Here is a 24,265-nt window from a genome sequence, read left to right on the forward strand (position 1 = left end):
AGCCAGATACAGAACAGTTTCACCACCTCCCAAATATCTTGTGTCCCTTTGTCACCAACTTCTGCTTACCCCTGTCCCCTAGCTGCTAGAAAGCATTGAAGCCTGTGAACTAATTTCTGTATATGGTGTGAGATAGGGAAGGAACAGTTTTCTTTTGCATATGATTGTCCAGTTTCTCCAGCACCCTTTGTTGAAGAGACTGTTTTTTTCTCCATTAATTACCTTGACATCTTTGTAAAAAAATAAAGGGCCTGTTATCCCACTGATCTAGGTGTTCATTCCTTCCCCACATCCATAATGTCTTGATTACCACAACTTTATAGTCGATCTTGAAATCACATGGTATGATTACTCCAATTTTGTTCTTCTTTTGGTATTGTTATATCTTAATTTTAGAACTGGAATAGCTTCCCTTTAGAGATGAAAAACCTGAGGCCCAGGTAGAGGATGTGAGTTGTTTGTGGTAAGGGGCTGGATGGAGCCTGGATCCCCAGCCACTTCCTTCTCCACCCAGGTCCTCTTAGAGTCAGTAACAATTCAAATCAGTGGTTCCAAAGTCCTAAGTGTTGAGAAAAGCACAATCCATACCCGTCTAGTGTTCAGTAACAAAAATTCAACCAAGGAAATGTTAAAGATCTGGTTGGCTTTCCCAATCAATTCATGTGTCTGGCATCATCTCATCCAGCAAGTAGAGGGGAGCTCCAAAGGGCCACAGAGAAGGAAAGGTGTTTAAAGATAGCAGAAACTGGGACACCTAGGTGACTCAGGTGTTGAGCGTCTGCCTCAGGTCGTGATCCCGGGATCTTGGGAGCGAGTCCCATATCCAGGATCCCCGCAGGGAGCCTGCTTCTCCCTCTGCCTATGTCTCTGCCTCTTTTTGTGTCTCTTATGAATAAATAAATAAAATCTTAAAAAAAATGATAGGGGCAATTATTAGCAAAGAATCTGTTGTTTTAGGCAAGGTCACCCTCGTAAGGGGAATGGATAGGATCCATTAAGTCAATTTCCTAGAGCTGACCGGGAACTCGCATGTTGATGTGTTAAAGGTTACGTTTCCAAAAAAGAAAAAAAGATTACGTTTCTGGGAGGTTGAAACTGCAGTTGGATTAGGTACTAAGTGTTGGTTGACTGGCGGGGCCTTACCTGCAGTGACATCATTTTGGTCCTGTGGTTTTCTTTTTAACATTCAATGATGTTTTGTGTTTCTTGTACATATAAAACCAGAACAAAATTTTAAAATCTACTTACCGCATCACACCCATTATCATGAATATTTAGAAAATGATATTTTCTCTTGGGGCCCCAGGGAAAATTTTTAAATAAAGAGCCAGAGGACAGGGGATCCCTGGGTGGCTCAGCGGTTTAGCACCTGCCTTTGGCCCAGGGCGAGATCCTGGAGTCCCGGGATCGAGTCCTGAGTCGGGCTCCCGGGCATGGAGCTTGCTTATCCCTCTGTTTGTGTCTCTGCCTCTCTCTCTCTTTCTCTCTGTCTATCATAAATAAATAAATAAATAAATCTTAAAAAAAAAAAAAAAAGCCAGAGGACAATCACCTTCAGGTGGGGAAGTTACCTCCTCCTTCATTCTTCTGACAATTCAGGTTATCATTACTGATATTACCTGCCTGGTTGTTTTTGTTTTTGTTTTAAATCTGAGGTCCGTCAGTCAATGGAGGCCCTGTATTTGAATTTAGCTTCAACCTGCATGCAAGTCTCTCCAGCATTATTGTCCTTTGAATGGTGCCCTTGGGCACTTTGCAAAGGCAGAGGTAATTTGGCTTCCTCCAGGATTTGGATGGTAACTCCTGGGGACGCAGTGCTGAGATGAAGGATGTCTGGAAGATAGAGACCAGATAACCCAGATTATAATCTGCCCCACACACACCCCCTCCCCCAATTCTCATCTCTACTGGTTTGGAAGCTCAGGATTTGGATTCTGGGCTAAGTCAGGAGTGGAGCAGACAGGAGAAGGGACATTCATTTGGAGGAGGTAGGAGGCTAGGACCAGAGTACAGGCGACCCAGGAAGAACCTGGATAGTTCAGAGCAGGGAGGTCCCCAGTAATAGGAGGCAATCTCCAGGAATGAGGAGGTACCCTCCTAGCTGTCAGGCCCTTTGGGGGATTGCTGTGCCCACCCGGCACCCCTTTTTTGCAGCTGCACCCAGTGACAGGTGTATGGGACTCCCCCCTTCCCTTGCCATTCACCCCAAGAATAATCCCCTAATTGACCTCCTTGTGCTTAATCTCCTCCCAGAGCCTGCTTCCCAGGAACCCAAGCTGGAACAAGCTGGTTCCTGGGAGCTGCTCCTTTTCCTTCCTGGGAAGAACTGAAGCTGGCTCAGGGACCACAAAGCTATACAAGAGACAGGTTTTTCCCCCTGCCACCTGACAAGGACAAGTCCTGCTCCATCAGGCTGAACAAAGAGAGGGGGGTCAGAGTCCCAGCTCTGAGTGATGACAAGGGACAGGGGATCCTGGTTGGACAAACTCTCCAGCAGTTGTACATACATTGCTAAAAAGGAAGCCCAAATGGAGTCACTTATCTTAAAAGCCTCATGTGAGAAAACCAGGACTTAATACCTAACTTAACTGCAATTTTACTCCCTCTACCCCCCAAAGTAACCTTTAACTCATCAACCTGGAATTTCCTGGTCAGCACTAGGAAATTTACGGATAGACATTTTCCATTCCACTTAGGAGGGTAAACTTGTCTAAAATAATGCATTCTTTGCTAATAATGTCCTTTTTCCATTCTCTCCCTGCCTTTAAAAATCTTTCCTTTCAGGACTCCTGGGTGGCTCAGTGGTTGAGCTTCTGCCTTTAGCTCAGGGCATGATCCTGGGATCCTGGGATTGAGTCCCACATCAGGCTCCCCGTGGGGAGCCTGCTTCTCCCTCTGCCTATGTCTCTGCCTCTCTGTGTCTCTAATGAATAAACAAAATCTTAAAAAAAAAGAAGGGTTATAATATTAAAAAAATAAAATAAAATAAAAAATAAAAACCTTTCCTTTCTGGCAGCCCAGTGGAACTCCCCTCTGCCTGCTGGATGGGATGCTGACCAATTCATGAATCGATTAGTAAAACCGATTACATCTTTACTAAATTGAATATTTAATTATTTAACCACATGTATCAAATAAAATCTGGAATATATATTATAAAATCTGAGATATACAAGTATATATAAACTATATATGAGTGTGTGTATACATATATGTGTACATGTATATATCCACATGCATATATGTGTAGGTAGATTATAGATAAGATATAGTTTAGATAGGTTATTGATAAAATATAGATATAGATATATAATGTAGGAAGTGTTGGGGATCGGGAGCAAAGGGTCAAGAAAGAATTCTTGAGACGTCTTTGGTACAAAATGTGGTTTTATTAAAGCACGGGGACAGGACACGTGGGCAGGAAGAGCTGTCCTGGGGTTGTGAGGAGTGGCTGATTTTATACTTTTAAGTTGAGAGGGGGTTGGGGAGAGCTTAAGTCTCTAAGGAATTTGGAAGCAAAGTTTCCAGGACCTTGAGGAGCTACCTGTTGTTAGGAAAAAGGCATTTATTACTGTCTAGTAAAACCCTAGTTGGGAGACTCTTCAGATGTATATCTATAGGCCATAGGCTTAGAGGATGATTGCCGACAAAAATCTCCTGGGGGAGGAGGTAAAAATAACGGAAATTTCCAAAGAAATTTTTATATGTTGAAGGAGACTTACAGGGGCACCTGGGTGGCTCAATCAGTTAAGCATCTGCCTTCAGCTCAGGTCACACATGATCTCAGGGTCCTGGGACTGAGCCCCTATATTGGGCTCCCTGCTCAGCAGAGGGCCTACTTTCCCCTTTCCCTACTCCTCCTGCTTGTGCACGTGCATGCTCTCTCTCTGTCAATTATATAAATAGGAGATCCCTCGGTGGCTCAGCGGTTTAGTGCCTGCCTTTGGCCCAGGGCGCGATCCTGGAGTCGTGGGATAGAGTCCCACATCGGGCTCCTTGCATGGAGCCTGCTTCTCCCTCTGCCTGTGTCTCTGCCTCTCTCTCTATGTGTCTATCATGAATAAATAAATAGATCTTTAAAAAAAAATATATATATATAAAATCTTCTTAAAAAAAAATAAAGGAGACTTCCAGAATCCTAAGTTTGGGATAATGTTAAGGTAAGATTGCCTTTGGTCCTTAGCGAAGCATTCACGTGAAGGCAGTTGAGTTGTGAAAAGAAAGTCACTCAGACTCCCAAAGACTTGTCGATGGGCTGTTAAGTTGCTGGGAAATTTAATTTTTTTTTCTTTTGACTTTGTTCCCCAAATCAGATCTTACTTGAAGGTACAGAGAGTGATGGAGAAACTGTAAAACCTTGAAAGGAGTAACATTTGCAAGTTTGTAGCTTGGTGCTGGAGGACAGCTTCAGTGTGGGTATCTGAGCTTCCACTATGTTTGCTGCCATATTCCTTGGGGTTTGAGGGGCTGATGGAGGATTTGAAAACTATTCCTGCCTGTCTGCTGAGTGCACTCCACTTTAACCTTAACCCCTATGGTTTTGTTTTGTTTTGTTTTTAGATTTTATTTATTTATTCATGAGAGATGCAGAGAGAGAGAGAGGCAGAGACATAGGCAGAGGGAGAAGCAGGCTCCATGCAGGGAGCCTGATGTGGGACTCAATCCTGGGACCCGGGATCACGCCCTGGGCCAAAGGCAGATGCTCAGCCCCTGAGCCACCCAGGTGTCCAGACCCTTATGGTCTTAAATCCAATCCAGAGGTACGTCTATTGGGTGGTGTTCACAGAAAAGCATGGACAGTGAGATCTGGGAGGGGGAACCCGACCTCACTGGGTCGGGGACCAGGGGAAAAGGACTTATACCCTAGACCCGGATGGACTTCAGGATTGTCCAGCATACCTGTAAAACCATATAGGTACTTAGTGGCTCTCCAACCAACTGAGCCAGGGTCCCTGTGAAGGGGGCCCTGGCATCAGCACTGTTAGAAGCTTTGCAAAAAGTGCTAAAATTTGAGCGCCACTGGCCCAAAGTCAGCGAAGTAATGTTCCCACGGCGTCCACTGTTGCACCTGCTCACCTCTGGGCAAGTGTGGAGAGAGGGATGCATGCAAACCGGATTGATGCACACAAAGCACCCAGCACAGGATCTTGATCTGTGATTCTTCTCCTTCTTCCCATTTTGCACATCAGAAAAATATAGCTAGCTGGTGGCAAAGCCACAGACAGAAAAGTTATGTGTGCCAGCTGCCTACCATCCATTCATTGCCTGTCTACCCTGAGGTGACTGTTTACCTTGCACCTGGCCCTGCAGGTGGGTGGTCATGGTCCCCAAAGGTTAGGAGGTGGAGGGCTGGAAGTTGATCTCACAGCAGAGGACTGAGAAAGGACAATGAGCCACCCCCCACTCCCTTGCCAGCCAGGAACTGGCCTGATGACACATACTGTCCACCCATGTCTGACAACGCTGTTCTGTGACCCTGATACAGTGAGACAGAGAGCAAAACCAGCTTGAAAGTTTGTCTAACCACAGACCAAATTAAGGTCCCTGTGCAAAGCACAAAAATACCAAATATCTCTACCCTCCTGGCTAATCAAATGACTGTCACTGATTTGTCAATCACAGCTCCACCCTCACCCTGCACTTTCCCCATTCTAGGGAAGACTTATTAAGATATCCCATCAAGAATGAGTCCTGCTTCCTGAGAATATCTAAAAGCACAGCCCCTGGGACATCTGAGTGGCTCAGCGGTTGGCCGTCTGCTTTTGGCTCAGGGCATGAACCTGGATTCCTGGGATCGAGTCCCACATCGGACTCCCTGCGTGGAGCCTGCTTCTCCCTCTGCCTCTGTCTCTCTCTGTGTGTCTCTCATGAATAAATAAACAAAATCTTTTTTAAAAAAATGAAAAAATAAAAGCACAGTCCCACTTCCTTGAACTCCCTCAAGCACTTAAGGCAAATACAAATTCTGTCATAAGTCCTTCCTGACCTCCCTGGAGGAGCCATCTTCGGTTCCCCATGGTAGGCCCTCCTCCACCCTGTAACCAGTCAATAAGCCTCCCCGCAGGTACGTCATCAGGCAGTGTTTGGCTGGTGGGCATGGACGGGATGTTTCCGTGGGGCTCTGGAGCTGGCACAAAAGGAAGGAGAAGACAGTTCCCTAAAAGCTCTTGCAAAGGAGACCTTTGAACTGGGTCTGGAAGAAGAAATAGAGACCTGAAAAAAAAAAAAAAAAAGAAATAGAGACCTGTCAGACAACTTGAGGAAGAATGTCTGGGGGTGGGGTGGGGTAGAGGGGATAGCATCTGCATAGTCACAGAGTTCTAGAAAGCCATACACATTTGGGGAGTCTGTTTGGATTCATTTATTGGGTGTGGGTGGTGGGCGAGGCTGTTTTATCCTGACTATCCTGAAGGCAAGGGGAGCCACTGAAGGGTTGTAGGGAGAGGGACTTAATCAGACTTGTGTTTCAGAAAGTCGCTCTGGTAGGGAGGGTTGGTGGCCTGGCGAGGCTGAAACAATGGGGACTTTGTTTCCAGACACTGCTAGGCACATAGTAGATGCCCGTGTCATATCTACTGATTGGGGACGGAAGTCACCAGGAGGGAGGAGGAGAATCAAGGCAGAGGGTGCTGTGGGGTCCTGGGGACGGATGGCAGAGGTTGGCTTCATGGGAGGGGATTGGTGATGTGGTCAGGGAAGGGGTGAAAAGCATGGGTGGTTGGGGGGGAGGTTTCTCTCCCTCCCTGCTTGCCACTCTTCCTCTTCAAAGAGCCAGGAAGATAGTAAGAGCTTAATCAGTGTCCATTCAGGGAGACAGGTGTAGGTCTGTTGGCTTGGTGTGGGACAGCCTGCCTGAGAACGGCTCCTTGTCCGTGAACTAGGAACATCTCCTGTCATGCAGAGCTACGGAGGGTACTAAGGGGGTAGCACATTTCCAATAAAAACGTCTGACCCAGGCTGCCTTTGTTCCTTTGGTAAAGCTGCAAAGCAGGCGCTGTTACTTCCACTTTACAAGTGGGGAAACCAAGCCTCGTTGAGTGGGAAGCACCTGGGTTCAGCGCACAAGGCTAGATGGTGGTGGAGGTGTATCTTGGATCCTGGAAGGCCACCTTCAGAGCTCCCAGCCATGGCCAGCCTGGCCCAGGGGGTGGTATGGGGTGGCCTAATGGGGAGGGGTCAGAGGAGTAGCAGCAGAGCCCCAGAGAAGATGCGTTGGGTTTTGGCCAGGAGCAGTTGGGGGGGCTGGGCGCTCAGGTGATCGTGAGTGGTTGCTATGGCAGGGGCTGTAGGTTGTATCTGGAGACAGGCCACAGTGACCCTCCCAGGAGTGGTGATGGACAGGCTCAGTGACAAGCTTGGGGGTCCTGAGACCATGCAGTGAGCAGGAGGTGGGCTTGCATCAAAGGGAGAAGTCGTCAGGGAGCACTGGCCATGGTCAAGTGGGCACAGGTGGACTTCTGTTGGGGAGGGGGGCAGAACCAGAGGAGAGGGGAGGTGGGGGTCCTGGAAGGCCCCAGGATCAGGAGCCCAAGGTTTGTCCAGTGGCTGCTGCCACCCCTGGTGCCCACCCTGTCTCCTTCACAAGCTGGAGTCAGGCCCTCAGTTGCTATAACAACTGGATCTCAGCAGTAAAAATAGTAACTTATTTCTTATTCAACTTGTTTTGTTCTTGGAGAAAAAGAAAATCCATTTCTAGGTTTGTTTCCCTTCAGGGGTCTCCTCTGGGGCCCTACTGAGCCTGTGGCCAAGACAAGCTGAAGGTCTTCGAGGGCTGGCTGGGGGCCGGGAGGAGGCCTGCGAGCCAGCAGCCTGGGGAGGTCTGCTCCCACACCTGTGGCTTCCCTCAGCCTCTGGGCAGCTGTGGTCAACAATTGATGCCTCAGGCCTGCCCTGGACTTCCCCAGAAGGGGCCTCAGGGAGATCAGGCCTCTGATCTCTTTCACTTTTAGAAAGCCAGCAGGGACCTTTTTGGGAATTAAAGTTGAGGGCTGAGGAGGAGGTATGGCTGGCACCTGGGGACAGTGTGTCCTAGTGGGGCTGATGATAAGGCTTAGGGACGGGGTCACAACAATGGTGATGGAGATCAAGGTCTGAGAAGAGGCCATGAAATGCGTGTTTGGAGTTCAGAGCCTGGGAAGCTGGGCTTCAGGGCAGCTCCTCTGGTTGTGTGACCTTGGGACAGTCCCCTGTTCCCTGTAGCCATGAGCCTCACCCGCTCTTAACCATGACCCCTGGCAAAAAGACATTTTCTATCCTGACCAGCACACAAAATGTATATAAGACAACTGAAACAAAAGTTTCTTGAACATGACTTTCTCTCCCCTGGCACCATGCACTCTGGAAGGGATGTCTTTTCTGTTTCACTTCCAGTGGCTGCTCACCGCCCACCTGATTGACTTCCTGATCTTCTAGAGCCATGTTGCCCCACAGGACTTTCTGCGGTGTTGGAAATGGTCTGATATAGCAGCCACTGGTCACATGTAGCTGTTGAGCACTTGCAGTGTGGCTTATATGACCAAAGAGCTGCATTTCAAATTGCATTTCCTTTTATTTAATGTAGAAATAAACAGACGCAGGAGGCTGGTGGCTGGCTATCATCCTGGAAGTCGCCGCTCTGGTAAGTCCAGATGAGCAATTCAAAACCTGCAGCTCCAAGGGACCTTCCAGCTCTTCCTTCCCAGCATCTCTTCACAGGGTGGGCTGGCTGCCCTAGGGGACCCTCTGATCCATCACATTCTATACGCCCAGGCTTCCACTCTTGACCTCAAGATCACTTGGCCAAAACCCAACTCACATCTTCCCTCACCTCCCTGCAGCTCCTCCTCTGATCTCTTCCTCCTCCCTCCACATCCCCACCCAGCAGGGCCAGCCAGAAGCCCAGTGGCCACCCTCTATTTCTAATGCATCAGCAGGGTCTAGTGGATTTTACCTCATAAGCATCCCTAGATCCCTTTCCTGGTCCCCACCTCCAGCCTGCCCTGGCCCCTCTGCAGCCTCTGAATACTTGTACCTGCAAGTCCCCACCAACACCAACGCCCGCCAAGTGGCTGCGCCCAACATCTGGAGGGCAGAAATGAATTCCATAGGGTCTCTTTGCCATGGGTGGGATTATTTTCTGGATGTGTAGTAGGATCTCAAATAAAAAGTTGCTATAACAAATAGAAAGGAGCTGGGGTTTGAGGAGGAAAGGGAGAAGGAGGTGCTTGTCTTTCAGTTTGGGCATCTGTCCTTCCACGTTGAAGGCTGTTCTGCCTCCCACAGCCCCCAAAGGTGTCATCTGCTCCCGTGGGTGCTTTCCCAAAGCCCATAACCCGGGGCCAAGATCTCCTAAAGGAGAGAGCTGGATCTTGCACAAGATCAGAGAGGGGTGGGCAGATCCTGGGTACGCTGCAATCCCACAGCCAAATGCGTGTGTCCCTGCCTGGGGGTCGTGAGGGTCCCTAGAGTCATAGCCTCTGGAAGTGGAGAGGTTCCCCAGAGACTGCCGCCATTCCCGGGCAGATCCCCTGGGGCCGTCGCGCCTCGCAGGCGCTCGGAGGCAGGAGGCGCTGGCCGCGGGGGGAGCGCTAGCTACAAGTCTACTCCCCGCCGGCCACGCCAGGGGCCTGAATGGCTGGCGCGCCAGCACTGTCCGCTCCCGTTCCAGCCCAGCCCCAGCCGCGGATGGGGGTGGGTGGGGGAGGGGGCAGCGGGGCTCCGTCTAGCAGGCTGTCACCTCGCTCCGAAAACTACGGGAGGAGGAGGGCACACCGGGAGAGGGGGGTGCTGCAATCGGAAGCCCCCCCATCCCTCCCTCTCCCTCCTCCTCCGCGCAGCCACTGCTGGAGGGGTCCTCCGGGGACCCGGAGGGGGCCAAGGCCGCAGGGACTAAGGCGATTGGCCCGGAGCCCCCCCTCCCCACCCCGCCCCCGCCACCATCTGCTCGGGATTTGGCGTCGGCGTCTCGTGCTCAGGCTCGGCTCGCAGCCAGCTCGGGCTCCGCGCGCCCCCCGCCGGCCCCCGCCCCGCGCCCGCCTACCTGCTGCTCCCGCGCCCCCGCCTCCCTCTCTCCCTCCCTCCCTTCCGTGCTCCCTCCTAGCGCCGCTGGTCGGAGCCCCGGGCTGGGTGCTGATGGAATCGCCGCGATGTTCGCTCCCCGGCTCCTGGATTTCCAGAAGACGAAGTACGCTAGGTGAGGGTGGGGGCGCGCGGGGACGGGGACACCCGGGGAGGGGGCGCGCGGAGAGGGGACGCCCGGGGAGTGGACGCGCGGGGAAGGGGACTTCCAGGGAGGGGGGCGCTCGGGGAGAGGACGGCAAGAGGAGGGGGCGCGGGGGGAAGGGGCGCGCCGGAAGGGGGCGCGCGAGGAAAAGGGGAGGGGACGGCACCAGGAGGGGCGCGCAGGGAAAGGGGGGCGCGCGGAGGGGAGGCGCGCGGAGAAGGGGAGGGGACGGCACGGGGAGGGGCGCGCGGGGAAGGGGGCGCGCGGAGAGGGGGCACTCGGGGAGAAGGGGAGGGGCCGGCACGGGGAGGGGCCGGCGGGGAAAATGACACCCGGGAAGGGGGCGCGCGGGGAAGGGGCGCGCAGGGAGGGGACGCCTGGGGAGGGGTGCGAGTGGGGAGGGGCGGCCAAGGCTTTCTCCCAGCTCTGAGCCGCTGGGCTCGCTCCCCGCGCCGCCTAGGGAATTCGAGTTGATAAACGGACCCTCACCTCGGCCGGAAGAAACCAGAAAAGAGACTTCGTGGTTTTTGTGAGAGTGTCCGCGCCCTGCTTTGCGCCCCGGATCCGGGAGTAGCGCGGGTTCCCAGCGCCTCCTCTCCTAGCGGCGAGCCCTGGGGCGAGTCGCTTCACCTCCCGGAACCTCGATTTCCAGGTCTGCAAAACGGGGATAATGAACGCCCCCATCCCTGGGGACCTTGCGAAGCATTTTGCGTGGCGCCAGGAGCGGAGGAATCGCTCAGTTTTTCTCGGGCGTTTCTGTTAATGATGAGCGGTGTTAGCATGCACCCGCGGTGTCCCCCCGCCCCCCAGCGCTGCCCTCGCCTGCCCCGCACCGCCCCCGCCCCCGCCCCCGTCCCGGCTCCTCACCCTCCCCCCAGCCTTCACCACCCCCAGAACAAGCTGGAGGAACGAGTTAAGTGCTCTTTTAAGGTGGAGAAACTGAGGGTAGGACCCAGAAAGAGTTGCCTGTACTTCTTGACCTTTTCACAGTGTGAGGTCTGTGGTCACTCCTGAGCCTGTTTCTTCCAAAATGGTGATGGCAGATATTCCCACTGGATTGCCGAGTGGAAGGCGAGTCCCTGCTGCATTGATTACAAATTAAATGGGGGAGGTCTATCATTATTAATTTCCTGTAGGATTCTGTGGGGTCTGCTTGCCTGAAAGCTAGCTTGAAAACCCTTTCCTGAAGTTGCCTCCAGCCCCTAGAGGACTTGAGGGGAGGACAAGCTGCACTTTTGCCTCCTGCCTGGGCATCCAGGGGGCCAGCCTGCCCTGCTGACTTTTAGCCCTCTGCCTCAGGTCTCCTGCTTCTGGGTGGAGTATGCAGGTGGTGAGTCTGAGATGGATTGACATTACTTTGGTATCTGCATCTATGTAGCTCATTGTCTCCTTGCAGTTGCTGAGAGTCCCTGTCCCCATGAGGTCTCCCAAATTCCGGTCAAATGGCAAAGCTTGATCACAGATGTCTAGGCTGAAAATGGCATGGGGCTGGGTGAGGTGGGTGGGGAGGCAGGACTGGGCTTTAACTGCTCAGTCTTAGCCTCCATTTCTGGGGGAGGAGGGAGTTGTGAATTCTCCTTCATAGAATTGGGGAGTCCCACTGGAAAAGGGGACACATGGAGGAGTTCTTGTGGGTTTTCTTTGGGTTGGAAGGTAGGAAGGGCTGGCTGTCCAAATCCAGAGTCTTCTCTGATACGGGCACTTGGACTTTCAAAGGCTTGCTATTGTGAAGTACAGTAAGTTGGTGGAGGGTTTGCTGGAAGGGAAAGCAAAGTCTGGACTAGAGGCGATAGATGCAAACATGCAGGGAAGGAGCTATGAAGCCTGTGCTATGGGCCTTTGCCTCTCCTGCACTTGCTGTGTGGTCTTGGGTAGGTGTCTCATCCTCTCTGAACCTCAGCTGGTTGACTTGTAAGGGTTGGTCTGAATGATCTGTAGATCTGGACACTGGTAATGCTCTCTCCAACTGGGACAGAGCTCTCCATCTGGGCCAGGGTCTGGACCAAGAGCTTTTTCCTTCCGTGCTTGGGCTGATGCAGTTTCTACAATGAGTCCAGTGAGGAAGTGAAGCACATCGATTAGAACTATTTCTGTTCCCTTTCTCATTGCACAGCCCTTATTGTGGTGCAGCCCACAAGTTAGGTCCTTAATAAAGGCTTCCTGATTGAGTGAATTTAATAGTATGACCCAGTGCTATCTGGAAGAAATATCACACAAGCCACATACGTAGTTCTACATTTTTTAGTAGCTCTTCAGTTTAATGTGTGACTGATTTTCTATCTCATTGTCATTAAAAGGTTAAAAAACAGGTGAAACTAATTTTAAGAATATATTGTAGTTAATCCTTGATATGCAAACTGTTGTCATTTCAACATATAATCAATATAAATGAATTATCCATGAGATATTTTATATTCTCTTTTCACTGCAAATCTTTGAGATCTGTGTATTTTATACCCACAGCCCATCCCAGTTTGGATTAGCTGTATTTCAAGTGCTCAGTAGCCACTTGTGCCTAGTGGCTGCCCAATTAAATAGCACAGGAATGTCTTTCCAGGACAAGAGATGGGCATTTGTCTTAACTGCTTTGGCTACTTTAATAAAATATCATCAACTGGGTGGCTTATAAACAATAGAGAATTATTTCTCATAGGTTTGGAGGCTGGAAGTACAAGATCAGGGTACCAGGATGGTTGAGTTCTGGTGAGAGACATCTTTTGGGTTATGAGCTACAGACTGTATCTTTGTGTAGTAGATAGAGAAGGAGCCTCTGGCCTCTTCTTATAAGGCACTAATTTCATTCATGAGGGCCCCACCCTCTTGACCTAATTATGGCCTAAAGATCCCCCCTCCAGATGCCATCACACCAGAAATTAGATTTTCACCTATGAATTCTGGGGGAAGGAGAAGGGGAACCATTCAGCCCTTAACAGTGTTCCTAGTTAAATGCTGTGTGACACTGTAAAAAGATGCTTTCCATCTTTAAGCCTGTTTTTCAATGAATGGTGGGACTAGCCCGTCTTTTAAGGTTCTAGTCTAGAACCCTTGAATGATTTACCTAGATCAAAATACTTATCATAAAGCTATAGGAATTAAAGACTGTGTCGTGTTGGTGCAGGGCTAGGCAGATTGGCCCCTGGAACAGAATAGAGAGTCCAGAAGCAGATTCAGACATATAAAAAAATTTTTGATTTTTGTGAAATGTGGCATTGCTGATTCACCAACTCAAGGATGGTCTATTAAATAAATGGTACTGAGACAATTGGTTATCCAGACAGAAACAGTGGAACTGGAGCTCTACCTCACACCATATAGAAAAAAGCCCTGGATGGGTTAAAAATTTATAAGTGAAATTAAAAAAAAAAAAAACAACTTGAAACTTTTAGAAAATAGAAAGGACTAGCTTTTGGGTTTCAGGGTAGGTAAAGATATCTGAAGGCACAAAAAGGTTAAAACCATTAAAGAAAAGAGAGATAAACTAGAGCATGTTAAAAATTATGAATTTCTATCCACTGAAAAATGCCATGAAGAAAATAGAAGATGAGCTATGAAGGACATATTTGCAGCACAATTTAACCACCAAGATAATTAACGTCCAGGAAATATAAAGAACTACAAGAAGAAAAAGACGAATAGAAAATGTGAAAATACAAATCGTTTTGCAGATAAACACAAAGAGGGAGAGGAGAGTACACAAATGAGCAGTGAGCATACAAAAAGCTGCTCATTTTCATTGGGCATCTACCCTGGAGAAACTTGTGCACAATGTGTGTCATTGGAAATGGACGAGAATTTTCTCAGCAGTATTGTTCATGATAAGGAAGACTTGGGGACCTCCCAAACGTCAATGGTAGAGTAGTGTGCATCCCTATAATAGAATAATATCCTGCAGTGAGAGTACCTCCACTTTCAGGCAACAGTACAGATAAATCTTATAGACATGTTGAGTGATAAGCAAAACACAAGGAGAACTATGAATCCAGTCATTTGACGCTCAAGAATAGGAAGCCACCTGTTGTTTAGGAATGCAGAGGAAGGTATATGGAAAGCCAGCAAATGATTATTGCAAAATCAGCTCATTGGCTATCTCTAACGGGGGCGAGGGGGGCAGGTGCTTCTGGGTACACAGGGTGCTTCTGGTCCTAGCAGTGTTCTAATTCTTGACTTGGGAAGAAAACCAACCTGGATTCTATATGCCTTACAAGATAGCTTCCATTCCCCAGGGGGAGACTTACCCATGTGGCCACCTTCCTGCAAGGGGAGGCTGGGAAGTGTAGTCCTGCTGTCTTGTGCCCATTGCTGTCCAGAACAGCACCTGGCATCTGAATAGGTACCAGTCAGATCTGGTGAATGACCAGTGGGTGTGTGACTTTGGACAAGCAAATGAACCTTTGAAGACCTTGGTCTGCTTTCTTGCTTTATTTTTTTTTTTAAGATTTTATTTATTTATTCATGAGAGACACAGAGAGAGAGAGGCAGAGACAGAGGCAGACTCAGAGGCAGAGGCAGAGGGAGAAGCAGGCTCCACTCAGGGAGGCCAACGTGGGACTCGATCCCGGGGCCATGGGATCATGACCCGAGACAAAGGCAGGGGCTAAACCGTTGCGCCACCCAGGGATCCCGCTTTCTTGCTTTAATCTGACTTTATTTTTTAAATTTTAAAAAAAGATTTTATTTATTCATTTGAAAGACAGACAGACCCCAGGCAGAAGGGCAGAGGCAGAGGGAGAAGCAGACTCCCCTCTGAACATTGAGCCCAACGTGGGGCTCAATCACAGGACTCTGTGATCATGACCTGAGCCAAAGGCAGATGCTTGACCAACTGAGCCACCCAGGTGCCCCTTTTTTAATCTGACTTTAAGTGGGAGTCATTATAAAGCAGCATTGCAATTATAAGTGCAACATGTGCTCTTTGGGCAACGTTTTTTTAAATCAAGGGAAGTAGGTATAAAAATGAAAGCAACAGTCCCCCTTCATCCCACCATCTTAAGATCATCACTGTGAAATGTGCTGCTTGTTTGCTTGCTGTCCTTTTTCTGCAGAGACGCTGTAGCTAGCATTGTGTTGTAATTTTAAAAATGTGACCTGCTGCAAGCCTGTCTCCCTTGTCTTTAACAGTTATTCGCAACCTGAGTTTAATGTGTGCCTCATATTCCATCTCATCATCGAACACTGGTTTATTTTTATTATTTCCCACTTTCAGAGGCTTTCATTGCTTCCTGGAATCCACTTCTGTAAGTAACACTGCTGGGGAACATCTCTGCAGCAGGGCACCAGCGTCCAGGAGAATTCTCTGTGTGGACACATATTTGATCCATTGTCGATCCTGGGCATTAGCCACGTCCCATGGGTCACAAGTTCGACGTGATGCTCACTGACTGCCTAGTTATACAATGACTGGGGCATAGGGTGCCCCCAGAACGGCCCCATCGCATAGTTCTTGCCACAGGCTTGAAGTTGTTCCTAAGGCCACAGGAGGGTCAGGGCCCAGCTCATCCTGTAGTGGTGTTCTCGAGAAGCTGAAGGAGCCTGGAGCTTGAGTGCTGATTCTGCTCATCTCTTTGCTGGGTTCTCTTGCATAGGTAACTTAATCACCGAGCCATGCTATCATCCTTGTACTGGAGGCTAACATGGGGTTGGTAAAGCATACAGTGGCCCTGGTAGGCTTTCTGTACATTTAGGTCCCCATCTTACTACCTGACATCCCTTCAAGGTCACTTAGGACCAATCCTATTCCAGCTCAGAAATTCTGAAAGTCATGGGTCTCATAAACACTTTTTTGTTCTTTAAGTGATGAAGATATGTATGAGAAGCATCCAGTGCGGGTATACAGTTGGTGCTCCAAAGTGGTGGTTATTTCTGCAAGTGATTGTTATTCACAGCCTCTTTCCAGGGAGAGTTTAAAGCGCTCTGTACAAAACAAATTTCTCAAGATCCACGGGGCTGTTAGAGAACCCTTCTATCTTGGCAAGGCTTGTGCTGATGTCAGAGGGTCCCTGTGCGTGGAGAAGAGGTGGCGAGGAGGGGCTCCCGGGTGCTCTGTCTTGCTGGGCTACTGTGGGCAGGCCAGTTCTGGGCTTCATGGAATAAGAACCACGTGCCAGGCCTCACGCCTAGCACCTTCTGTTCACCACCCGTATTTGGTTTGCCCGTAGTCATGGACCACATGGTCAGGCTCACACCTGGACTGTGCTTTGCTTTTCTGCCTCCCACACCACCATGGGGATAATAATCCTCATGATCACCTGCGTTTGTGGAGTAGGGCCAGAGCTCATGCGATTGTCCTCGCTGGACACAGGGACTAGAATCCTGAGTCCTCCCTGCTGCCCACACCCTCGCAGGGTCTGGCAAGGCTCTCAACACACCACCCGTGCAGCCGCCTTCATTCATGGACAGGCCCGCCCCAAGCATTTGTGGGGCTGGAGTGAGTGTCCCAGCGGAAGTCCACACACCATATGTCTGAATATTTAAAGTTAAAAACCCAGCTAACAAGCTTTTCGACAAAATGGGTTCTGTCCTCCTTGGCAAATATACTTCTATAATGACAAAAATGGAACACTCTAAAACGTGGCTGTCATATGATTGAAGGCTGGCCACTATCAAAGGCAGCTGAATTTAGTTTTTTCACGTGTGTCTTGGCATTTATGGCTGGGCCAGCAATGCTTGGATGAGCAACAAGATAAAGGTATACATAATTTATTCATTATGGTATATTTCATACCAGTTATTTTTCTCTTCATTGCAGCAAAATCACTAATTATATTATTTATATTAAAGATTTTCACTTAAATTGGGGTCTAATTGATCATCTAAAGTTGTGCAGTCCAGGGCTGTCACACTAGCCACCTGTGGCTGTTCATTTATTTATTTAAATTTTTACTTATTTATTCTTTTTAAGTAGGTTCCACGCCCAGTGTGGAGCCCAACACAGGGCTTGAACTTGTGACTGTGAGATCAAGACCTGAGCTCAGATCAAGGGACAGACACTTAACTGCTTAACCAACTGAGCCACCTAGGTGCCCCTACCTGGGGCTATTTAAATTCAAATCTAGGGCAGCCCAGGTGGCTCAGCGGTTTTAGTGCCGCCTTTAGCCCAGGTTATGATCCCGGGGTCCTGGGATTGAGTCCCACATGCAGCTCCCTGCATGGAGCCTGCTTCTTCCTCTGCCTGTGTCTCTGCCTCTCTCTCTACCTGTGTCTTTCATGAAAAAATAAATAAAATATTTTTAAAAAACTCAAATCTAAATTCGTGAAAATTAAATAAAAATAAAAGGTTAGTTCCTTGCTTGCAGGGGCCACATTCAGGTGCCCAATAGCCACATATGGCCAGTGGCCACCGTATTGGACAACACAAGACTTACATTTCAGTTGTTGCAGAAATTTTTCTTGGAGAGCACTAGTCTAAAGGATGAAAATGTAAAACGTAATTTAAAAAATACCCTACAAGGGACAACTGGGTGGCTCAGTGGTTGAGCATCTGCCTTGGCTCAGGTCGTGATCCTGGGGTCCTGGGATCGAGTTCCGCATCGGGCTTCTGGCAGGGAGCCTGCTTCTCCCTCTGCCTATGTCTTTGCCTCTCTCTGTGTGTATCTCTCATGAATAAATAAATAAAATCTTTTAAAAAATAAAAAATACCCTACAAATGTAAATTAAACCAAAAGTAAAAAATCGAAAAAAAAAGTTACTTATTTTTATTCTAGAGCATCCAGAATTTTCTTAAATTTGAAAGGCAAAATACAAATGAAGATTAATAAGTATAAAACTTAAAGTCAAAAAGTCAAAAGTCAAAAAATATTTTACGTAAGTCAAAAACTTACGTAAAATATTTAAGTAGAGCTGAATTTTTTTAAAAAGATTTTATTGATTTATTCATGAGAGACACACAGAGAGGCAGAGACCTAGGCAGAGGGAGAAGCTGGCTCCCTGCGGGGAACCCGATGTGGGACTCGATCCCAGGACTCCAGGATCACGCCCTGAGCCAAAGGCAGGCACTCAACCGCAAAGCCACCCAGGTGTCCCTGAAAATATTTTTAAAAGATTATTTATTTGAGAGAAAGAGTGTGTGCACAAGCTGGGGGAGGGGCAGAGGGAGAAGGAGAAGCAGACTCCCCACTGGGTGGGGAGTCCAATGTGAAACTTGATCCCAGGACCCTGAGATTGTGACCTGAACCAAAGGCAATGCTTTACCACATAGGCACCCCAAGCTGAAATATTTTGATTTTTTTTTTTTTTTTTGCAAATGCAATTGAATCTCCTCTTATGAAAAGGAAACCCTTCACATCTAGAGCTCAGTGCTAGTGGCCTAGTGGCCAAGGTAAAGAGTAGGAATCGTGCCTATGCCAGACACATCTGGCCCAGACGTATGCAGGTTCAGGGCTGATACGAATTTGTCCTTCTTGCACAGTGCTCCTGCGCTGCCATGTACACCTGTTGGGAATTCCAGGGCAGTTCCTGAGTGGCTCGGAAACCCGGAACCACAGGAGGCGTGAGAGGTGGAGGCTGAGACTGCTGGGCAGTGACTCTCGGGTGGAACCCGTGGTGCCATGGCACCAAAAGCAAGGCTTTGACAGATGGGTTAATGTGTCTTCCCGCTGACCTCAGCACTGGGACTGCCTGCACCCTCCCCTCCAATGCCGGCCATGGTGTCACCCATAGATCTCCATGGCATGTGGATGTGATCTTTTTTTTTTCCTTTCTTAATGTGGTAAAGCTTACGTAACATTAAGTTTACCATTTCAGTCTCTTTTAAGTGTCCAATTCAGGGGCATAAAGCACATTCACCTTGCTGTGCATCATCACTACCACTCTGTTCCCATCAAATACCCCGTCCCCACATCCCCTCCCCCAGGCCCTGGCACCATCGTCTACTTTCTGTCTCTGAGTCTGATGATGACTCTGGGGACCCCTTGTACATGTTTGTCCCTTTGTGACTGGCTTATTTCATTTAGCATAATGTCCGCAAGGTTCATCCCTGTTCGGGTGTGTGTCAGAGTTTCCTTCCTCTTTAAGGCTGAGTCGCATTCCACTGTATGGGTTTACAGCTGTCTTTGGTTTTGAGGACCTGGGATAAGAGATGTGGAGAAGACCTTTCCTGGGGCCTGCCTGGGTTAGTTATAATGTGGATGTCTAGGGCGACGGCTTGGGCTGTGCCAGTGACGAGCACTGGATCCCCTGTGACCAGGGTGCCTGGGGCTTCTGTAAGTCAGTTTGTGGGTATTCATGAGAGCAGGACCCTCCGAAGCCATTCCAGAGCATACTCCATGGATCAGTAATGTTGGTGTCACCTAGTGCTTGTTAGAAATGCAGGATCTCGGGCTCTGTCCCAGACGTATAGAAGCTCATAGTTTAGGGGAAGACTCAGTTTCCTAATAACACCATGTGAATTAATGCAGAATTGAGATATTGACAAGCATGCAGGAAACCAGGGGTACAGTTTCTGCTCACGTGCCTGGGTGAAGGGGCCTTGAGGGTCAATCAGGTGCTCTCAGTTGTAAGTAACAGAAAGCCTCAGTTTGAGCTGGCTTAGAGGAGAGAGAGGGAAGGAGAGATGGAGAGAGAGAGAGAGAGAAAGAAGGGGAAGGAGGAGGAGGAGAGAGAGAAGGAGGATGAAGACAAGGAGAGGACGAAGGAGGAGAAAGAAGGGAACACCAGAAGAAAGAAATGAGTTAGTGTCCAGAACTGAGAAGTTCAGGAGTGTCTGGGTTCAGGTACAGCTGGATCCAGGGTCTCTTTGTTTCTGGGCTCTGTTTCCTCTGGTGGCTGCATTCTCTGGACTGCTCACAGCCCTTGTAGACCAAGAATTTCTCTTTCCCGGCAGAATCACCACTGTCCTGGAATCGAGTCTCTGTGCCTTGGCCTGGATTGCATGCCCACCTTTGAACCTATCACCGGGGTCAGGGGAAGGGCCTGCCAAGTCTAGGTCCTTTGGAGCTTGGAATTTGGAAGTCAGGCATGGCTTGGGTGGTGGTGGGGTGTGGCTCCACTTGAGCCCAGTGGAGTGAGAGGAAGAGGGTGTGGCCCAAAAGGAAAGAGTGCTGTTATGAGACGGGGTAGATGCTGGACGTGACAGGAGAAGCGAAGGACAGCTTGTGACTTTTGGCCCTTTGGGGGTGAACAGGAGTTCTACAGGAGGCTGGGAGAGGGAAGAGCACTATGAGGGCTGCAGGAATGGGTTCCCACTATGAGGGAAGAGTCTGAGGCTGGGCTCAGATCCACTGGAGGGGAGGATGCCGGGTCTGGCCCCCAAGTGCCTGGGCATTTGCCCAGCAGCTGGCCCTTCCCCTGTGGGCTCTGGGGCACTACTGAGGCTTTTATAATGAGTGGCAAGGTTTTGGTTCCAGAAGGAACCAAAGAGGCCACTCCAGAGACTGCAGCTGCAGGGAGCATGGAGACCCCAAGGGGCTCCCCAGCAGTGGGGGGGGGGTCTGCTTGTTGCATCTCCTGACAATGGGACAGTTCCTTGCCTACATGTCCCTTGACCCCAAAGCCTTCACTATGTGTGAATGTAGTACCAGTGCCGTCTCTTATGGGATGAAATTTAAGAAAAGAGACTCAACTTTAAAAGGGAAGGAAGTTCTGATACTTGCTGTAGCAAGCAGGAACCTTGAGGACAGTATGCTAATAAGCTGATAACACAAAAGGACAAATGTGTGAGTCTAGTTCCATGAGGTCCCCAGAGTTGTCAGACGCACAGAGACAGCAGATGGTGGTGGTTAGTTGGAGGGGTGAGGAGGGGCTGGGGGTCAGCAACAGGGACAGAGTCTCAGTGTGGGGGCATGGAACGTTCTGGAGCCGGCCAGTGGTGGTGGTGGCTGCATGACAGCATGAATGTGCTCAATGCCCCTGAAATGGGCATTGAATAGTGGTTAAAACAGTAAAATTCTATGTTGAGAGTCTTTTACCACAATGAAAAAAATAATAAGAGAAATAAAACCTAGCTGAACACGGTGATATATGCAAGTCATTGATTAAATGCGAGGGGAAAGAGGGGGAAGAAATGGGAACATTGGTGTTGATGCAATATTATTTCACATGGAGTCCATATTCTTTTTTTTTTTTTTATTGGTGTTCAATTTACTAACATACAGAATAACCCCCAGTGCCCGTCACCCATTCACTCCCACCCCCCGCCCTCCTCCCCTTCTACCACCCCTAGTTCATTTCCCAGAGTTGGCAGTCTTTACGTTCTGTCTCCCTTTCTGATATTTCCCACACATTTCTTCCCCCTTCCCTTATATTCCCTTTCACTATTATTTATATTCCCCAAATGAATGAGAACATATAATGTTTGTCCTTCTCTGATGGAGTCCATATTCTGATTTTGCCAGCTTGCCCCATCACTGTGCCAGCTACCAGAATCTGATTCAGGGTGCCCTGCATTGTCTCCTTAGCCTCCTCGAATCCAGAATTCATCTCCCGTCTTCCTCTGTCAGGCATCTGATGGTCTCGGAGGTGTCCAGGCGAGTCGCTCTGTGGGCTGCCCCAAGGTGGGGGTCCCCTGGGCTCAGTTCGGGGTTTCCTGGTTAGATTGAGGCTCTGCGTTTTTGGTAGAAGTGATGCTGGTCCTTCTAGGTGCCTCATAACTGGTGGGAGATGTCCGTCTGTCTTTCAGGGTGCTATGGACTGGGATCGCCCACTCACATGGATGTCCTCCAGGTTTTCTCTCTGTAAAATTATTGTTTGTTTTGGTCACTAGTACTATGTGGGGGGGAGGGAGTATTTTGAGATTGTATGAATATTCCAGTCCTCACATAGTGAAGACTTTCATTCATGAAAGTAGAAAGAATAATGAACCTCTGACACCCCATAGCCTGAACTTAACAATTACTAACATTTTGCCAAATTTGCTTCATCTCTGCAGAAGTATTTGAGGACAAATCCCAATGGTGTGACTTCAGTCCACATCTTTAACTGGTGAGGACAGTTTTTCCCTAATCACTAGACCCCTGTCTCACCTGTCAGTATTGACAATAATTCCCTGGTGGTATGGAGCACTTGAATTGTACTTTTTTTTTTTTTTTAAGATTTTATTTATTTATTCATGAGAGACACAGAGAGGGAGAGAGAGAGAGAGAGAGGCAGAGGGAGAAGCAGACTCCATGCAAGGAGCCCAACATGGGACTCCATCCCGGGTCTCCAGAATCACACCCTTGCCTGAAGGTGGTGCTAAACCACTGAGACCCCAGGGCTGCCCTGTACTTTTGTTTTTTAAAGAATTTATTTATTTATTCATGAGAAACACACACAGAGAAGCAGAGACATAGGAAGAGGAAGAAGCAGGCTCCCCACGAGAGAGGAGGACCCCGAGGTCACGACCTGAGTCAAAGGCAGACACTCAACCACTGAGCCACCTAGGTGCCCCTGAATTATACATTTTTATTTAGTTTTTTAAAAAAAGATTGTATTTATTTATTCATGAGAGATACAGAGAGAGAGAGGCAGAGACATAGGCAGAGGGAGCCCGATGTGGGACTTGATCCTGGGACTCCAGGATCACACCCTGAGTCAAAGACAGACTCAAACAGGCTCAACCGCTGAGCCACCTAGGTGTTCCCATTTTTATTTTTAGAGAAGGTGTATTATTTACTTGACTACATATGGCTCGTGCTGTGTCAGATAGCATAGCTATAGAGGCTAGATTAGGTTTAGAATCCATGTTCTCGGCAAGAAAGGCGAGAAACTTTATGTTGCATCTGTCCAAGGGGGCACAAGACATCTGACTGTCCCATTTCCGGTGATGCCCAGATTGCTCTTGGGATTCCCCCGGCTCCTTTTGAATATCTGGTTGCTCAGCAGCCCCCCAAACTTCTCTGCACTTAGTGTACCAAAGTGGTGGGATCTTCATTATTATCCAAGACAGACCCAAGGTTCATTTCTTGCCAGGAAAGCCCTCCAGAGGAAGGAGTGGATGAGTCTGTTTGTAGTGTAGATGTTCTTAGGATATGTGGATGGTGTTTTGGGCTCCGTGAACCCCTGGGGTGGTGCACCTACTCTGTGCACACACATGTGTGCATCTTGCCCCAGAAAGGTATAGATCTAGATCTCCCAGAAGGCAGCTACCTTGCTCAGGAATGGGTGCCCAAATCCTGACCGTAGGGGATGGGGTTGGTCTGAAATCCAGCTTCAGCCTATTCCAGGGCACACTGCTTTGGAGTTTCCGTGGCCCTACCGTTGGCCATTGGTGGAGCTGGGCTGTGCCAGGGCATGGGGCACTGTGTTGCCAGGGATGGTCATTCAAGGCCTCTGCCATGTTGCATGGCCCAGGAGTGGCTATTCCTCCCTCAGGGAATAGCACGAGCCTTGAGGATGCTATTTCCTGTGAAAGCATCCTGTGAAGGCTCCTGGATGCCCCAGCCTTCCAGGGGGAGATGGAGGGTGAGGCATTGAGGCTGGCCCCTCATTGTGGTGCCAGAGGTGCTTTGCTGCCTCCAGGTGAGGAAATCAAGGGCCAAGGGCTTCCGGGGGCAGGGGAGAAATTTGCTGATTTTCCTCACAAGTTCCCTCTGGCAGATTCCTGTTTGGGACATGCCTCTGAGAAGGCCTGTGATTTGGGAAGAGTGTTTTGCTGCCCCGAGGAGCGAGGGGGTGTGAACGAGCCTTGCAAACTGTGGAGTGCTGTACACACAAGCCTTCTGGTATCATAGCACCGTCCCCAGCTGGGACCGGAGGCATTCAGAAGCAACGTCCCTTGCTTGCCCCTGGGGTTTGTGGCTGGCATCTTCAGAGGCCAACTCTGCCCTTGTTTGGGTCTCCCCAGGAGCAGACCCGGAAAAAAGGATCCAAGGGCAAGCAGTGTGTTTGGGAGGTGATCCCAAGAGACATAAAGAGAGTAGGGAATGAGCACAGGGAAGGGTGCGCAGCCACCAAAGAGTTTATTTTATTTTATTTTTATTTATTTATTTTTTTCACCAAAGGGTTTATTAAGAAGCAAGCTGGTTCTGCTTGGGAGACGTTGTGGGGCATGTTTTGGTATTACCCCTCTGGGCACAGAGGCCTGGCACTTTCCTCAGCTCACCGTGGCATTGGCAGAGGCTGATTGCCATGAGCATTAACTCTTGGACACTT

At 49.1% G+C, this 24,265-nt stretch overlaps 1 long non-coding RNA gene across 1 annotated transcript; it reads right to left on the reverse strand.

Annotated features, from left to right (window-relative positions):
• Positions 1-8,522: 8,522 nt before the first annotated feature.
• LOC102153496 lies at positions 8,523-10,999 on the reverse strand. Its single transcript, XR_005360652.1, has 3 exons — positions 10,691-10,999; positions 9,011-9,149; positions 8,523-8,709 (listed from the first exon to the last, which is right to left on the reverse strand). It is a non-coding gene; the product is annotated as an uncharacterized LOC102153496 (long non-coding RNA).
• Between the last annotated feature and the right edge of the window lie 13,266 nt (positions 11,000-24,265).

The sequence above is a fragment of the Canis lupus genome, chromosome 6 (assembly GCF_011100685.1).
Source record: "Canis lupus familiaris isolate Mischka breed German Shepherd chromosome 6, alternate assembly UU_Cfam_GSD_1.0, whole genome shotgun sequence".
Lineage (NCBI taxonomy): Eukaryota > Metazoa > Chordata > Mammalia > Carnivora > Canidae > Canis > Canis lupus.